Below are 18,881 nucleotides of genomic sequence, written 5' to 3'. Positions count from 1 at the left end.
GGACTTCCTTTGGGTTTTAGGCACAGGGACTCGGCACTATGCTTTTCATTTGCCTTCACATTTGCCCACACGCACATTATAATATCATTAAAACTGTGACATCATGTGTCATGCCACCCACAGGAATGAAACATACTTCTCATATGTGAGTGTGAGTGTCCCAAATCTTCATCTTTGAGTGAATAAATTATTTTGAATTTTGCTAAGCAAATGTATGTCAGTGTATGTACAGTTCATTTGCATCTGATCCAATTCCATTCCATTTGAATAATTCCAGAGCAGCTAAAATAAGCGTAAATGGCACTGCTAATGGAAGCTGCAAATAGAAAAACAAAGAATGGAGACGCAGCAGAAATAAAATGTCACTGTCAAAGTAAAAAAAAAAAAAAAGTTGTATATTCAGAGTTTGCAAGTGGTATTTTTAATTTATGCATTTTCATAAGCTTAAATGTGTGGACCAACTTTGAAAATTTTTTCACTGCGTGTCACAAGGTGTGCAATTGACTGCAAGCTGCACTCCGCTTGAAAAAGTCTGGCAAATTTTTAAACCCGTACTTTGTAGTTTTAATTTACAGTTTTACGCTTTACACTTTACAAACTCCAGTTGCAAGTTGTAAACGGTGACTGCTGCTAAAGACATTACAATGGATGCTTTTGTCGCATCAGATTTATCAGAAGTGGGTCTTATGTTCACATCTTGCTGGGAAACAAAAAAATAAAGTGAGCATCCTGTTTGGATGACAAGTTTTTCTGTTTTGCCTTGGATGCTCATGGAGGAGACACATACTGTACCGCCCCCCCGTCGCCCCTCTTGCACGAGAGGAGAAAGTCAGGAGCCGGCAGACACTATCAGCAACAAACCTTATTGCCCCGCTTGCTTCACCCAATTGCCTGCTACGATGTGTCACCTCTTCCCAGACACTTTTAATGGGCTCTTTCCAACATGGATACGTGAAATGAATCCAAAGGATTGAGGAGGCATTTTCCTCTGTGGTGGTCTGGGGGCAAACTTGACCAGTGGTCTCGCAGCTCATTCCTGTGTGCCCAAGTAATCATACTGATCCCTCAAATCTCCATTTAATGTGGTTGTGCATGTTGGGCTTTACAGTCGAACTCAGGCACAAGAATACATGAGGAGAGAAAGAAAAGAATGCTTTTTTAAAAAAAAAAAAAATGGAGAACTAAATATCCACATCATACACTTTCAGAGTGGGAAACATCATCTGCCTTGAAATACTGATTAATGATTTTAAACTATGCGCATGAAGGCATCCTGCTTCTGCTGTCTGAGAGAAATTGTGAAGAGCTCTGCCTCAAAGCTTCATTATTTTTAATCGACATGCTGCTTTCAAAGAGAGTGAGAAACATTGAGAACGTATGTGTGTGTGTGTGTGTGTGTGTGTGTGTGTGTGTGTGTGTGTGTGTGTGTGTGCGTGTGCGTGTGCGTGCGTAGGGAGAGAGAGAAAGAGAGAGAGGATTTACGACCAGGGTATTAATAGTCTGTCCCTTGTCTCCTTAATGCAGATACGACTGAGAGCTGCTGGCCGAGCAGAGGGATGACAGGGAACAAAGAACCTGTTGGAAGCGATAAAAACTGCGACTGGACCAGAACTCGCTATCAGCACAGTGGAGACAAAAGGACAAGACACACACACACACACACACACACACACACACACACACACACACACACACACACACACACACACCTATTGTATGTTTTCACGTTTCAGTCCATGTGAACCACAGACCACCATGTAGGCATCATTAGGAGCTGAACCAGAACCGGGTCCGGGCTCGTCACCGACGAGTCCCCCGAGTTTCCCGAGGAGAACAATCAGTATGTTTTTGTTCGTCTTTCTATCGCTAACGTTTACACTGTGTCCGCCTCACAGTGGATGTGACACATACGAGTCATGTAAACTTAAAGTGCTGAAAGCGACAAATCATTCATTTTGACGCACAAATGACGTTGTGGTGACATCATCTCTGTTGTACAAACATCTGTTGACTTCACAAAAAAAAAGGGAAAAATAATGTTGCTTTAAATGAGTGTAAATAATCTATATCTTTGCTTGTTTAATGCCAGAGATCCTTTATAGAAACTGCATGTGAGAGCTTTAGCTGTAGCTGTAATAAAAGACGAATCACCGCCTCCCAAAAACTGTTAAAGACTCATTAATCATACTCACAGACTGAGAATTCCTGAATCATTTGATGTTTACAACAGACAAGAGACTTTAAACATGTCAACTTTGCATAATTCCAACATAAACATTGTGACTTTTGCAAATGAGAAGAAAATGAAAAAGAAAAAGAATAGATGTCTGTTGCTTTTGACTCTGGTCCGGTGACTCATTTATTAAGGTTCATACCTTAATAAATCAGTCAAAAAATACCCATGACATATTGCATTTTTAATAAACACTGTCTGTATCTAATGCTTACTTAGCAAGTAAAGGTTATTCATGACTGTCAATCCCTTTTGCATTTTAAATATTACAAATATAATTTCATTTTTACATCCAATGCTTCTGTGAAGACTTTTTTTGATATCGCACACTGCTATGAATATTAGGGAAAGCTAATGCATGTGTCTCACTATTTTGGATGATAAGAGAAAATGTTTCACTAAGCTCTGTGATGAGGACGTGCTTCATCGATCATGCAATTATGGATCTATGTGATGAATGTGGCCAATCCGTCTTTTTCTCTATCACTGCATCTCCAGCACTCAGGGTATCCCAGTTATCTTAGGGTGAATGTGCACCCGAGACAAGTCACCGGTTTATCACAGGGACACACAGACGGACAAACAACCAGTCACAATCATGCCTTATTTTCTCCCACCAAAATTGTTCTTTTTTTTTTTTTTAACTGTTTTTCAAGAAAAGCTTTCTCACATTGGACACTAAGAAATGGTGAAAGCCAAACATAGACAGGTTTTGCTGCTAGATGCGTTTCATTTTGTTCGCATTCATCAATCAACAAGACTGCTGGACAATTGACATGATTACCGTAGTGTATTTGGTGTAAATGGTTTTTACAATTTATTGGCCGATGTTCATGCAAAAAAGGCTAAATTACAAGTTTGAGCTTTGACAATTGTCCTCTCAATATTGACTTACAGTCTTGAATCTCGGAAGTGCGCCGTTAAAGCCACACAACAGCAGCATGTTTGTCAAGCGTCTTTAATTTACCAGGGCCACTGTGTGTTTGTCTTTGTATTAAGAAAATCATGCTTTAAATACTTGTTATTTAGTAATGTGAAATAAAAAAAATGTCCAGTTACCAAATTTCTTGGCCGCACACACACACTCACTGCTGTTTCTTTTAAACAGAAACATAAAGGAGAAGCTTGGGCCTTTGCTCTACATGCAAAAACATTGTGTTCCTCGAATGGATGAAACATCAAACGCTTGCCGAGAACTTTGTTTTAATATTAAACAACACATCAAGTTTTAATAGCGTCAAGAAATGTTTCCACACGAGGCTGTTATTGCGAATTATTATTTTTTTTGTCAGAGGGTGTAATGGTGAATGAAGTTGAATTTTAATACTATGATAGAAGGCTAACAATCAGAACAAAACAGCCAAGCCAAGAATGCTTTTAGCATCTTATCGTAGCGGTGCAAGGCTCCTTTGAGTCACTCTGTTGTTGTTTCTGGCCATTTGTGTTGAGACGGTTTTCTTGAGGTGCAGGTGGAAACTAAGCCAGCGCTTTTTCCACGCAATCCCCAGAGCACAATGAGATGGGCTGCAAACATCGCCTAACTGATGCATGTTTAAGCAGCCTGTCCTCTTAAGAAATCTTGTACTTGGATTTGGGAGGATTTGTAATGCCGGGCATTCGAACCCAAAGTTTATTCTACGGGACTGAGCCCCTGATGTCATTAATAAGCCAACAGAACAAAAGCGGTGAAGTGATAAAATGTGTAAGGCTTGACTTTTGAGTGGTGTGAGTTGGAAAAGCAAAACAAAAACATTTGATGATGATATGTCCTTCGATGACGATGACGATGATGATGAAGAAGATTTTGATGTCGCTTATAAATTATCTAGTCAAATTCAGATTTTCAGGCATACTGGGAACATTGGTGCTTGGTACAGCACATGAACACTTGCAGGTAAATGCACATCTGCTCTCCAACTACACATGAGAATGACAGATGTCAGCTGTCAAATGGACTTTGCTTTCACACTGCTCCTCCACTGACGTGACGATACCAGCGTCCGTCACAACTGAAATCGAGTGCAGCTGCAGCCTCCGACGCGGCTCATCAGCCGAGGTCCTCAGTGACCTCCACAACAATCACAATCCTGTTGCCCTTGTGCTTACCAGCATCTGCCCCTGCGACCACATTAGCCCCGTCCACCAGAGCCTCGGTTGCTTCATTATTCTGCAACACATCAACTTGAAAAGCCCTTGTCCTTATCTGCAAAGCTCTTTCTAACCCCCACCCCCACACCCCGCCTAGCTGATTGACTTGCGCTGTAGTCGCAATTTCATGAAACCCTGGTTCAACTGACGCATCATCATTCCACCATCTCCTGGACTGAACTGAACCAAGACAGCCCAGCTCTCTCCAGATCCGTCCCCTTAAGCCTGGAGCTCTCAGATTGGAGAACATCCAGGACTCTGTGCTATTCTGAAATGTTTTTCTCAATGTCTCTTCTGATCGTCATGTCTGTTACTTAAGTATGATTGTGTAACTTCTCTGAGAATGAAATTTTGGCTTCTGTTTATGGACAACTGCTTATGTAAGGTGCATTCAAATATGACAAATGAATCGACAGGGTTCTTGTTTCAAAGTTCAATACATTTGAAAATATAATTGTAACCAATAAAGAAAAATGTAAATAAATAAAAGGCAATTGTTGTGGTTGCAGCTTTTGTTTGTGTCACCATTCTTACTGCGTTACTGATTCAGTTAGGTCAAAAAGCTAATGTATAAAGTTGTGCTCTTGTCATCACTGAGGTTTCTTCTTTTCCCAAGTTGAGGGTTTAAGTTTTTATCCACTCGGTTTTAATTAGGTTCCATCTGTATTGAATGTAAAGCCAATTGCATTTGAAAACCTGGGCTATACACATAGAATTTGATTGACTGATTGATGCCAAGACTGATGTTTGTGTAGATTTCAAATAAAGTCTTGTTAAAACTTTTACTAGTGTTCGTTAATCAATAGTAACTGTTTCTGGCCTGTCAGTCCTCCCCAGAATTTAGACACGTCTATATTCTGTTCCTCCCTGCTGGCTTTATGATGTCACAAAGGGCACAGCGACCTCACTGATAGGTTGGTTGGTCAGGCTGGTTAAAAGCCGCTCACAGCCTGTTGATCGCTCTGCCGAATTCTGACCTTGGACCCACCTTGGACACTTGGCCACCTGGTTTTTGTTCCCATACAAATATGTCAAAGCTCAACCAAAACGTCAGTTTCAGCAGGAAGCTAAGCGTGTGTTGGAGTTCCATTGCCGTGCCGCACTTGCACTCACACTTGTCTTTTTGCACTTCCTCACTCATAAAGGAAGCTGTCAGGCCGAACTCTGTGTTTGAATTGGCAATCTGTCAAGGAGCATCCCATCCTCCACACTCAGTATCAACCAAGATAAGCTTCAGCTGTCTGCAAAAGACAAACTGGGACTGTTAGTAGATGTGCGTCAAACAGCCATCCATCCACTCGTCTACACCCGCTTTCCCCTGCACTTAGGGCTGTGGGGGTGCTGTCCAACGACAGCTTTTCTAGCTGCCATTGGGTGAAGGCAGGGTACACCGTGGACAAGTCGTGTGCTGCTAACTGCTACTTAAAAAAAACATTACAACTGAGGCAAACAGACAGCATGTTCAATTCCCGTCTGCATCAAACAGTCAGGGCCAATAGGAAAATGCTGCTGCGGTCGCAGTGCCACCAAAACTTTTTTTAGCAGCGACACCATGATAAACAAAGTCACTGGGAGAAAATGAGCAAGTAATATGAGCAAGTAAAGAAATATCAGGCAATATTTATCCATCAAGTTATAACTAATGACTGCTACATCAATAAGATTGAAAAAACAACAGTTTTCTTCATCCTTCAAAGCCTCATTTATACTTTGTTAAGATTCGAACCAAACCTTTTTTTTTTTGTCTGTGCCCAACATGCACTTAACAAAGCACATAATGTACATAGTGACAATGCGCATTTCTGGGAGAAAATTAAATAGTTCAGCTCATGGCTCTCGCCATGATATCCTGTATCCTCAACCCAGTTTATGCATCATCATTCCACAATCCCGGGACGGAACTGAACAAGCCATCGGACAGCCAGACAGAGATGTGAAAGCAGTGAAGAGAAATGTGGAGTGACATGAGGGAGTATACGCTGAACGTAACTTCATTGTCAATGCGGTGAAGTTGAAGTTCAAAACGATCAATCCAGAGTCAAAAGTAGTCAAAAGCTAACCTTTGGCATTAAAACACCAAAACAATCAGATTTTTAAATCATTGTGACATTTAAACTTGGTTTTTACACAGCACAATGCCAGAACTTAATCTGTCAAAGCGCTGGCATGAATTCAGGCTCCATGAATATTAAGGCGGTTACTTGGAACACTGTGTTAGTTATTACACTTGAGCTGACTACGCTGGAGAACACTTAATGGGACTAATGTTATAATAAAAAAATGAGTCAGACACACAGTCCTGTTATCTAGGGTTTGTCTGCCCTCCACTAATGCTCTGTTTATCTTTGATTTCATTCTCCCTCCAGGGTGCATAACACTCAATTTGCACTCTTTAAAAAACATTGCTGCCCATGTTGCTGTGCCAGTGTGCTTGTAAAACAGACACCTCGATTCACTGGTTGAAAAAGATTTTCTACTTGCGACTAAAAAAAATCTAAAGGGACAGTAAAAGTATACACACACAAATGTGTGTGTGTGTTTATATACATATATATATATATACATATATATATATATACATATATATATATACATATATATATATATATATACATACACATATACATATATATATATATATATACATATATATATATATACATACACATATACATATATATATACATACACATACACATATACATATATATATACATACACATATACATATACATATATATATACATACACATATACATATATATATATATATATATATATATATATATATATATATATATATATATATATATATATATACATATATATATATATACATATGTATACTGTACATACACATGTGAGTTCAGAATGGGGAGACTGTTTGGAGACCACTGAGAGGCTCCAGTAACACAACCACTGGTTACAACAACTGACCAGCATTTCTCAACGTACAACACCTCCAATTTATGATCAGCAGCCAGTAAGAGAACGTGAAGCTCCCTTTCTTCCTGCATCCTCCTCTCCGGAAGCAACATAAAATTTGTACTGCACTGAATGGGTTCAACTAACTAAATCCCAGAATTTGCCCAGCAGTAGGAGTTAAAAACACACATGCATATTCTCATGTCAAATTATTGAATTCCCTTAATGGCTGCTAAAACATTTTAATGTGAATTTATGGAATAGATTAGATTAGATTAGATCAGATTAGATTGAACTTTATTGATCCCAAATTGGGAAACTAGACTGTTGCAGCAGTCAAAAAGCAATACAAAAAGTGAAAATATAAGAATAAAAATAGACTATACAGTATAGGCAGCCTGTCTGTTCTAATCTACAGCTATTGAGTGGTGGGAGGGTGGGACATTCATGGGAGTTCATGCTTAAGCCTTTGGACATATAAGTGGATTTGATTTCTCGGCCTCTGCAGCAATCAACTGCAGGAGTGCTCACCCGGTGGCTTTTGCTGAACTGAGTGAAAAGTACTTAAGATACACAGGAAGGAATGTAATATTTAAAAAAAATAAATTCTGGGGGGGCTGTAGGAAATCTTGGAGTCCCTGATGACTGGTGGGTTTAGTTACGCCAAAGGCTGACACAGGCGTTAACAACCTCAAAGTGCATTGCCATCAACTAGCTTGTGGCTCAAACCCCCAATAGGGTTTTCTTTTTAGTCCCAAGTAGTGTTATCACAAGACTGAAATACTTTACACTATTTGGTAACTTTGGGATGTGTTTCATCAGACAAAATTTGTTCGGCTTGCCGTAGTTCCTCCCAACAGTTTGTCTCTTTGTCTTCCTCTCAGTGAACAAGACTGAAGCACTGCTGTATCGTGGAAGCCATAGTGCCCAGTTTTGCAGTTGCTCTTTAACTATAGGTGACAGGAGTCACCCATTTTTTCACCCTTTTTAATTGCCAAGGCAAATCCAACTACTCAAGTAGTAAATAAGCACAAAACCAAAATTTGTTTAAAAAAAATCTAAAAAGCTGATGAATTTCACAGGGAACACAATGCAAACATTGTGGGAGAACATTCAACAAAGAAAGAATCCAAATCAAATCCAGAATCCTGACAGCACAAACAAGAATAGAGGGCCCAAGTAAGTCACGTGCATACAAGACATGTCCAAAGAAATATATTAGAAAAACAGTGGCTCAAACGTGCCTAACACACGAGCAGTACATACTAATTTGGCCAAGTGTGCACTCAGACAAATGCAGTGTGTAACTACAGATAATACAGATGCAGTGTTCATTTCTCAACAAGTCTCCCACAATAACTTTATGTGAAAATGAATGCATGGGGAACGTTCATGAAATACACATGGTTGTTAGCACTGTCGGCTCACAGCAAGAAGGTCTTGGGTTTGATTCCCGGGCCTCGGGCCAGGTACCACGGCTTCCTCACAGTCAAAAAAGTGAGGCAAAGTGGGAAATCTCAATTGGCCGTGAGAATGAATGGCTGTTTGTCTTTGTGTGTCCTTCAATGTGGCTTGTTTACCTCAGTTAGTTTGTCGTACAGGTCTTGTCCAGGTTGTACCCTGGCTTTACCCTGAAACAGCTGGGCTGGGCTGGGCTCCAGCAGAACCCCACGACCCTGAGCGCAAGACAAAGTGGGTATAGAAAATAGATGGATGGATGTTCAGGAAATATTAGATCTTCTTCTCCTGGATTCCAGTGAAGCAGACCAAAATAAAAACTCCATAGGAAGGCAATAAATGACATTTAAAGTTCTCATTTAAAGAACTTTATTTTTCATATAAGACTCCACTGGAGCAGTTTCCCCTCTTGACATTTAGAAAACATATTCAAATCTATTTACAGCCTCTCCCTAAAATGTAGGGTTTACACTTCCTGTAAAAGACTGGTGCACTGCTGTACCTCCCACCTGCAGTGATGCAAAACAGGAGCGAGTAAATCTATTTCTGATAAGTGTTAGTCATCTTACAGGTATGCACGGGTCTTCAACCAGCAATTTTAAAACTGGAACATTTTTAGTGCTCCTATTTTTGATAAATCTGCAGTCCGCAAAACTCTAAGGACTTGATTTCCCGAGTAGTGTACACAAGACTGATTGCAAACAGAGAGATTGTGTCCGCTAGTTTGCGACTAGCAAAATAGCTGGAGAACTGTTTAAATCAGCATTTTTCTCTTGCAACCTCTTTCCACCAGAGCGTGCGCTAAATAATCTATTTGCAATCTGTTTGTGTATGTTTTTGTTCATGCAAACCTTGAGGCAATCGCGCCCTCTGGAATATCTCCCATTAGCAAGGTGAAGCATCAGCACCAAAGACATTGTGATGCTAGGTTGTTTTTTTTTTTGTTTTTTTTACTTTTACAAAGTAGCGCTAAACAGCATTTAACTCTGGCAAAGCTAATAGTAAAGCAAAGCAAAACTGCTGTCCACCAAGAAAAGCATCCAATGCCACTTTATGTTCTCTTTTAATCTAAAAATTCTAGCAAGTTCTTGTGAAAAGTACCACAACAGCGGAACACGTGCTAATGTCTTTAGCAGCAGCATTGTTTATAGCTCAGTATTGTCTTGTTTTGGTCTGGTCTTCTGTGGTTTGTCAGAGCATCTTGAAACACTCAATTTTGTGGCCCCCGTAACAAAGTTGATTGGTTATGAAATCTAGGACCAGCATGAACATGCTGTACACTGGAGGTTAACCACATGCATGAGCCATATTCCAGACTTCAGATATGAGCAACATAATTGCAAGGCAAGGTCAAGGATTTGAACGACGTGTACGTGAATGCCATACCTGGAATGGGATCAAAACAGAAATGAGGCTCACCTCAGGGACACTCGAGTCCATGTGAACACAACCCATGAAATTTCTCCCTCATGAATCTTAAGCAAAGGCAGCATGAAAAGCCAGCGCTCAGAACTGAGCAGAAAATTCTGAAGCGTATTAAAACAGTCATTTGAAATCAATAACACAACTCACATTTACCTTCAGGAGTACCAGGAACCTCTGAATCTCAGCTCACAGAGTGCAACACCTTTTGCACGTAAATGAGAAAAAAATCATTAGAAAAAATGCCTTTGCTCATTGGACCAAATCAGTGGCCTTACGCTCATTAATATCAAGCAGTGTGGGGATAACTGACTATCTGTCAAGTTGTTGAAGACATCAATTTATTTATTTAAATTTAATAATTTAAAATTATTAATATGTAAATCATTCAATCCTGTTTGTACCTCCAGCTAAATTTCGATCATAAGTGTTCTCAGCTTGATAGCGCTCCCTGCACAGTGCTCTTTGTGAGTCCGCCCTCTCTGGGGTCCCCTGCTAATTAGCATTTTCAGGACAACATGTGCTGTCCCAGCTACTTCCCAGTCAACTAAAAAATAGGAAACATTTGATGAATGTGATGAAGATTCATTTCACTTGAATCCTGCATGTTTCTAACCCTCCTGAAACGTCTGAGCACGTCTTTTCACTGAGCACGACGTGGGATTGTAGGTGATGCAGTCTGTACCTGATGCAGAAGAAGAACATTTAGCTGAAGTTATGATGAGGTTAATTAAATTGACTTCCACGTACTGCTTGCTGTTTGCTAGTTAAAAAAAAAAAAAAAACAGCCTCATTAGCTACTCCCTTACATATGCAACTGTATAAAAGGCACTCTCGATGCTAATGCTATGCCATCCAGAATGTCCAATTATAAGCCTGAGCTTGTTAATGGCGCTATTTAACAACCAACAATGTAAGTTTATTTATTTATTTATTTATTTATTTATTTATTTCAAACGTGTGGGGGGGGGTGGAGATTACTATGCATTAATGCACAGACAAAAATATAAATAGAAAACAATAAAATATGATAATTAAATCACAAGACAGACCTAACCTAAAGGACTTTCCCATTCACATGTCTGAAAAGGAGTGGTAGGAAGTACACGGGGCTGCCAAACATCAGCAGTGCACTCCTTCTTCGACTCATCTGACAGAGAGCAGTAATTCACTTTTTTAGGGTGATGGTTCTGTTTCTTTGAACTACACTGCTCATATCGCTGTCTTTTCTTTTATTGAATTTCTCTTGGAACTCACTGGTTTCATGACCTCAGCAGTCCACACCAGAATGGAGACACAACAACCGCGCTCTTCGTGGAAATCAGGAGTAAGAGGCTGGGTGAATTACAGTCAACGTTAACGTGGGAGTAACTGCCGCGGGGAATTGATCGCCCACACCTGAAACTTTGTACAATGGGTTTTCCGTTAAGTTGCTCTCTTGACAGTTGCGTTTTTTTATGTTCTTGTTAAAAGCTGAACTTTTACATGAAGGTGAGAAAATTTTAAAGCCGAGTTTGACATCATAACATCAATGCAAAGCTGCTTGTGCATTTGACTCATCGTACTCAGTCAACCGCCTCCTCCACTTCTCTTCCTGCTGCGACGCCTGGAAGCAGAGAGCGCTTCCACTGAACACTGTGCGTATAACATTAGCACAAGGGTGTATGGTGCGCCTCGGCTCGTCAACTTTTTTTTGTTTTGAATCCGTGTCTGCACAATTCACAGTTTCACTCCCACACAAGTTTGATTAGCAAACATACGCATGTGCGACTCATTGCTCGGAGCAGGTGGCAGGTTGTGGTCGTGTTCCACCCACACATTCATCCATTTCTTTTGAATCACCAATTATCCGGTCATTGAGGTTGCACCCTGGACAAATCACCAGTTCATCACAGGACCAACACATTGGGAATATTCGACTGAGGTCCCAACTAAGGGGGCGCACACATGCTCATAGATTGTGGTTTGTTGTTGGGTTGTTGGTTTGAGCCTTGCGGGTGATCTACCAAGATCTACTGCATGCGCAATTGATAACAGGTGCAAAGGTAAAAAAATTATTTAAAAAAAAAAAGATTACTGTGCACCCACTAAAAAATGATAATAATAATAATAATAATTAGTACATTATTTCCAATACATTTTTTTGTGTTTTGTCAGAACGGCATATTCAATAAGCCAAATGCGCTAAATGGACTGTGCACGTCATTTTGCCCATGTGACAGTCGCAACCCTCTTTGGGCGCCATTATTAGATCAGCTGTGTCATTAGTTACTGTGTGTAATGATGTTTGTGTACCTTTTTCCACGTGCAAACCTTTAGTGAATGAGGCCCCTAGAGAGAAATAAAACATCCTCTCACACTCTCTTCTGCAGACAATTCACAGCTGCTAATTAATGTGCGTGTCTTTGGTTTGAGGGGGGGGAACCACACAGACTCACAGGAAGGTCACAGATGGCAATTGAACCAGCAACATGGTGACAATAAAAATGGGGAAAGGTTTCCCAGGACTTGTTTGCTAGCTATGTGGTTTTATGGTTTCATGTTGTAGCAGTGTGAACATAATTTAGTGTGTTGATCGTCCGTCCTGCCATTGGTGGCAGTGACGGGCCAAGCCATATAAAGACGCCTTCACCAGCTCTTGTGTTCGGCGCCTTCCGTCATTGCTGAATGTGCGATAGAACCTTACTGAGGTACGTGCACGTATCTGCAACGCTATTTATTTATTTATTTTTAATCGATAACAGCTAACAGTCAATCCCTTGCAGAGGACTGGCTGCAATCAGCTCCTGTCAAGTCGCTGCTGCTCTGTCCACCGCTCTGTGTCAACTGTTGCGTCGCGCCGCGTCACGCCGCGTGCTGCACCTCGTCCTGTGCTTGGGTGCTGCCTTCACTGTCGCTTGGCCCAGCCGGTACCCAAGCGTTATAGCGAACTACGAAGAGCATTCTAGTCGGGGGGGGGGTCGCCCAGTGTAGAGAGAGAGAGAGAGAGAGAGAGAGAGAGAGAATGTGTCTGTGTGCGAGAATGTGAGCGATTTTAAAATAATTTGTCATTGTTGTTCTTTTTATTGTATTAATTGCTGTTTTTCTTTGGTGGAGACCCTTCACATTTGGTGTGCTGTGTCTTGGGAGTGGTTCCTTTTGTTTTGTGCACAAGTATACTTTTTTTTAGAGACTTTGTTTTTTTTTGTATTTGTTATTTTCAGCTTCCCCCCTCACACTGGTTCATGACCATTTAACCAGCTCCAGCTTTTGTTTGTTTTTTTTGTTTTTTAAAAAGATTTTATTCAGAGTCTTTGTATTAAATAAGAATTGTATCTTTCATTATCTGAGAACCACGTCCTGCATCCGTTACTGGGTAGCGAAACCTGTGTGTCTTTTTAGTTTTATTTAATTCCTGGGTGAAATTCCCAGGGTGGCGCTGTCGGTCCCCATTTCTCTTGTTTTGTTAGCCCATTTTATCATTAGTTGTATTCTGTTCAGTTCACCCCTACCATCGCCACAATGTGATGATGGAAAAAGGAATGCAAAGGGGTTCTCTTAGGAAGAATAGTTGAGAAGAAAAATATATATCGTATTAACAGACAATCAGATCAAATACAAGTTGTTACATTAAGTTTGTTCAAACCTTTCCTTCATATCTCCTCAATGTCCCTACTAATGTTGACACACTAATCATGGGATGCCAATAATCAACATGAATTTGACAACTGACTGTGGTCTGTTCAGCTACAGCCTGAGGCAGATTTCACCTGCTGCTTATTCAAGCTCAACACTGGAAGTCGTGCGACCAGGTGGTTATTATACTGTATGACATGAAGGAAACCGACCATGGACAATAACTTTATCATCATATTTATGTTTTTAAAAAAAACACATGTCTGTGTAAGATTAGGCCAGCACTGCTGGCCTTGCTGGCCCCGACAGCCCAATACTGGTGAATAATGAGATTCTGCATAATGAGATTCTCATTCTGCCCCCAGTACAGGGGGCAATTATCAGCTGGAGGGTCACGAGCTGCACCAACCATCCAGCCTTGAGTTCAGTTGATGAGTTTCACATTATAAAATGAATTTTATCAGGTTATTACATATATGAAAATATTAATATTAATGTTTCCTATTGTCCACGATTTGAATGTCAATGTGTTCATTTTAGCTCAAGTTCATTCGAGCTGGCAAAATTAACAAGCATTTGTTAGCTAACAGCTACTCAGAAATCCAGTGTTTAAGAAAGACAACAGTGTGCATGCGTGAGTTAATCCTAGGTTGTGAATAAATAATGTGATTCAGGCCAACATGTCTTGATTCACAGCCATTATGATATAAGGGCAGAAGTTCGTGACAGGAGCCTGCATGGCCATCACTTCCGATCTGACAAACCTTGAAACCGAAAAAGTCACAATGACTACAGAGTGAAGTGGCTATGAAACCCTGTATTTTCACACACGTGCTGTTTACCTAAAGATTAAAGACTTTAGACTGCAGTCTAAAGAGACTGCTCACCATAGTTCAAATCAACAACTATCAATCAATCAATCAATCAATCAATCAATCAATCAGAGTACGTTGGGATTGGAATGGCTCCGGTGTAAGAAATAAAAAAAAATAAAATAAAAAAAAAGAGAGAAAAAAAGAAAAAGAAACTAGAAAATAATTTCCAGCCAATTTTAACTCCCATCTCCCATTTATATATGTTACACCAAAGAAAGTCAGCTGGCAGAATTGTTAATTGCTTTTTGTAATGATCAAAACAAAACATTCACAAGCTATCAAGTCCATAGACCCTTTGAATGGTATCCGTATGACTCTCTGCAACAAGTGTTGAATTATTTTGTTACATAACATAAGGATTTCACATCATGAAGCCATTCTGTCAGAACCTTTATGAACATTGTATCCCTTATGCTGCCAGTGACATCGCCTTGGGTACAAATGCAAACTAAAGAAGGAGCCGTCGCTCAGAGGACTGCGTGGGAGTTACAATGGCTTCCATTCACAAACTTCACAAACCAAAAAATAACCACAATTATTTATCCAGCATGACTTCAACAAGAGATGCGAGTGATCGGATTATTCATAAATTAAAGTTTATTCCAAAGGCATTTCATTTGCTCGCTTATGTGAGTTAACGTAACCCCTGATAAATGCGAGCTGCTCACCTCTGCTTTACCTCATCTCATGAAAGGATTGAGACAATAGTGAGGCATACTACCAGCTCTTTTGAAAACTGCTGTTCTTAAGGTGGCATTGAATAGTGTTAACAAGTATTTTCCATTTGCCTAGAATGCCTAAATTATGTTCAGAGTTTCAACTAATTAATGGTCCACATGTGGGAAATAAAAGAAATAGCAAAAACACTTAAAGGTAATGAAAATACATTCAGCATCGGCTACACTGGCCCTGTATTTACTGGTATTGATACCACTTGGTATCGGATCAATACCAGTATTGCCCAGCACTATTTCACAAAACCTGTGTGTGTGTGTGTAATACTCCTCTGCACTTGCATAGACATACAGACAGACAAACACAGAGACACAACCTCAAGCACACACACACACACACACACACACACACACACACACACACACACACACACACACACACACACACACACACACACACATATGCATTTAGTGCATGTTGAGTGCTGCACAGAAGCATATAGAACTACACTACACTGCGTTCTTATTTCTGGCACACAAACTACATTAAAATGAATGGCCTGCACAGCTGAGAATGAGTCAGTGAGTCAGACCTTATTTATCACCAACTTAGTATCCAAACATGCTGCACCTTCATCGCCTCACCAACCACTTTAACAACTTTTAATTGGCTTGGGAGAGGAAAGCAAACCAAGTCACAAAGGAACAAGAGCAGGCTCAATAAATCCCTGATGATACAAGTATGATGGACAATTGCATACTTGGCTAAATTCAAGTGCTGCCACATCGTTCTGTGTTTTCATTAATACAAAACGTTACAACTATGGGAAGAATGACACTGGCCCATTTACTGACCAGAAAAACAGAATGGAACACTGCAGCAGGTTGTAAAATCAGAGAATGGCACTGTTCTGCATGAGGCCATTCTGCTCGATCAACATTTGAAGGTCTTGCAGTCACAGCTGCTGACTCGTGCTGCTGATGTTTGAATTGTTCCAAAGCAACTTCACTCAAGAGGACGCTACACTGACTAAACCTGCAGGCGCTTGGCAGACATCAAGGAGAACATACTGGTCCTGTGATTTCAATGCAAAAACCAAAGTACCACTGAAGGTTGGCAAATTGTTTTCCTCTAGATTTTTTTAAAGGAGTGTGCATAATGCCAGACTTCATTAGAACTCACTCACTTTTACACTTTTGAGCAATTCAATTTCCAGCAGGGCAACAAGTACGTCTTAGCCTTCAGTGAAAATGTCATTGATGGCCATAACCCCTCAAAGGAACAGCTTGAAACTTACTGTAGGAGTTGAGAAACGTCTCCCTACGGTGTAACCTACGATTCCTACGAGGCCATTCTCACCCTCTTCCATGCCGTGTAAAATGTCAGTTGTACTTGTATATTCTGTCTAGTGGCCTCCGGGTTAGTCAAGAGGTTGTTAACCTTTGAGTGACAGACTTGTAAAGATGAATTTACATGTCAAACCATGTCAAAGGGGCCTTGAGACAGAGGGCAAATGAAAAAATAAATAAGAAGAATTAAGATTTCCGAGCACAAGTGTCTCCTTTCCTTTCAAGCTCTTCCTTTCAGTGGTGGCCACATCTGCCTCCATCGAATCCATCCTCCTCATCCTCTTCTCTCACACCAACTAACTTCCCGTCCTCTTTCACTGCATCCATAAACATGCTCTTTGCTCTTAACTGCCTGCCATTTCAAACCTTAACATATTCACTGTCCCTCCGAGTATGTGCAAACTATTCAGTCTGGCCCCCTCTGGTTTCATGTCCAAAATATCTAACACGTTCTGTCCCTCCTGACGTCCTCATCCCTGCTCCTGTCCGTCCTGCTCTCTCCCCAAAGAGAAGCTCAGTATTTGAACTTCTGTTGCCTCCTGCTCTGCTTCCTGTCTTTTCCTCAGTTCATCGCTGCTCTCACAACTGTTTTTCCACACCTTTGCTTTCATTCCTACTGAGTCTCTTCGGTCACATCTGTCACATTTCTCCACCCGTGTGTTGCTTTGTGTGCCAAGTATGGGCCAGCTGTAGATGATTTCCTCAGATGGTAAGGCAGTTGGAGCAGTTGTAGATGTATTTTTCAAGAGTCTTTTTCAGTGTCCAACAATCAAATGTTGGCTTCATGGTTATGCACTCGCACCAGATTAGTAAAATGCCAGAAAGTAAGCTTGACTACTCACGGCCCTGACATTTCCCTGGGGTTTATTCTGGCCCATTCTTCTGGATATGTCACTAACTAGAAAATAAAGTGTTCAATTGGCCACCTGAGGACAGAAGCAGACCAAACCACTATCTGGTGCCTCCATCTTGGTGGCAGCAGAAACAGATGGTGACGGTTTATTAGGGGAAACCCCCGGAGAGGTGAGGCTAGAGGAAAGGCTCTGTAAATGATTACTTTAATGTCAATTGGTTAATTTTTATTTCTATTGTAGATTTAAAAGAATTCCAGATTTTACAACATCACTTTGGTATTATGGTAAATGGTATGATTTCACTTTGGTATTATAAACACTAACAGACATTACACCTGTTCTTAATTCCCTTCCTTGGCTTCCTGTCTTTTACAGAATTTATTTTAAACTTTTAATGTTCGTTTCTAAAGCTCTTAATGGCCACCCACCATCTTATTTATCTGAGCTTTTAATTGTGATCACGGTAGAGGTCTGAGGTCAACCAACCAACTGTTGCTGGAAGTGCCCAGGTCAAAACAAAAGTGCTGGTGTGACCGAGCCTTTTCTGTTGCTGTAATCAGGCTCTGGAACAAGCCGTCTGCTGAAATGTGCCTTATTGCTGACCTGGACCTCTTCAAACCTAGACTGAAGACTTATTTATTTATTTAGGGTGGCTTTTCATACCCATTAGCACATTGACATTTTGTACATTTTTTGTCTTATGTTATTGCTTTTACTGCTCTGTTTTTATATTGTTTTCATTGGTTTTAATTGCTCTTATTTAATCCTTTTTTTTAATTTATTATCTGTTGGAAAGCACTTTGGTTCACCAAAAGGGTGTTGTAAAGGGCTACAGTATATAAATTAAGTACATTTACATTTACATAAAGCAATACTGTTGTCTGCCTCCAAAATTATTGTTGTTTTTCTTTTTATTTGAAAATCAACCTTTTAATTTGAAACTCCAAGGGCAAATGTCAGCTAATCAGGAGGCAGATGGACCTACCTGCAGTCTATTGTATAGTTGGCCAGTCACCTGTGGAGTGCCATTGGACAATGGATCAGTTCGAACATGAGCGACAGGCAGTTTTAAGCACCTTCCAACTGCAATATTTGTTAAGAGTTTCTTGGGTTTTGTTTTGTTTTCTTGAGTAATGAATTTGCAAGAAGTGAGCACCACAGTTGGAGCGAGTGAACAAGCTCTTATGTGGTGGAATGAGTTTAATTAAACTGAGCATCAGTTCAAGGGTGCAACCATCTGTCCTTTTTCTACAGGCCTCTTCCAGCTATTTCCACAGGTGGATTGGAGGGGTTGTGGTCTGACCATGCAGCATAGCAGGAAAGTATG

At 40.4% G+C, this 18,881-nt stretch overlaps 1 protein-coding gene across 1 annotated transcript in view; it reads left to right on the top strand.

Annotated features, from left to right (window-relative positions):
• Positions 1-2,529, top strand: part of uts2r (urotensin 2 receptor) — a 49,459-nt gene extending 46,930 nt beyond the window's left edge. Inside the window, exon 4 of the mRNA XM_076033815.1 lies at positions 1,525-2,529. The gene's annotated coding sequence lies outside the window, so the exon portion shown is untranslated. The remainder of the gene's footprint in view (positions 1-1,524) is intronic.
• The last annotated feature ends 16,352 nt before the right edge of the window (positions 2,530-18,881 follow it).

The sequence above is a fragment of the Nelusetta ayraudi genome, unplaced genomic scaffold (genome assembly GCF_046127955.1).
Source record: "Nelusetta ayraudi isolate G7.1 ecotype Tasmania unplaced genomic scaffold, CSIRO-AGI_Nayr_v1 ptg000042l, whole genome shotgun sequence".
Classification (NCBI taxonomy): domain Eukaryota; kingdom Metazoa; phylum Chordata; class Actinopteri; order Tetraodontiformes; family Monacanthidae; genus Nelusetta; species Nelusetta ayraudi.
This window is presented reverse-complemented; position numbering and strand designations above follow the sequence as displayed.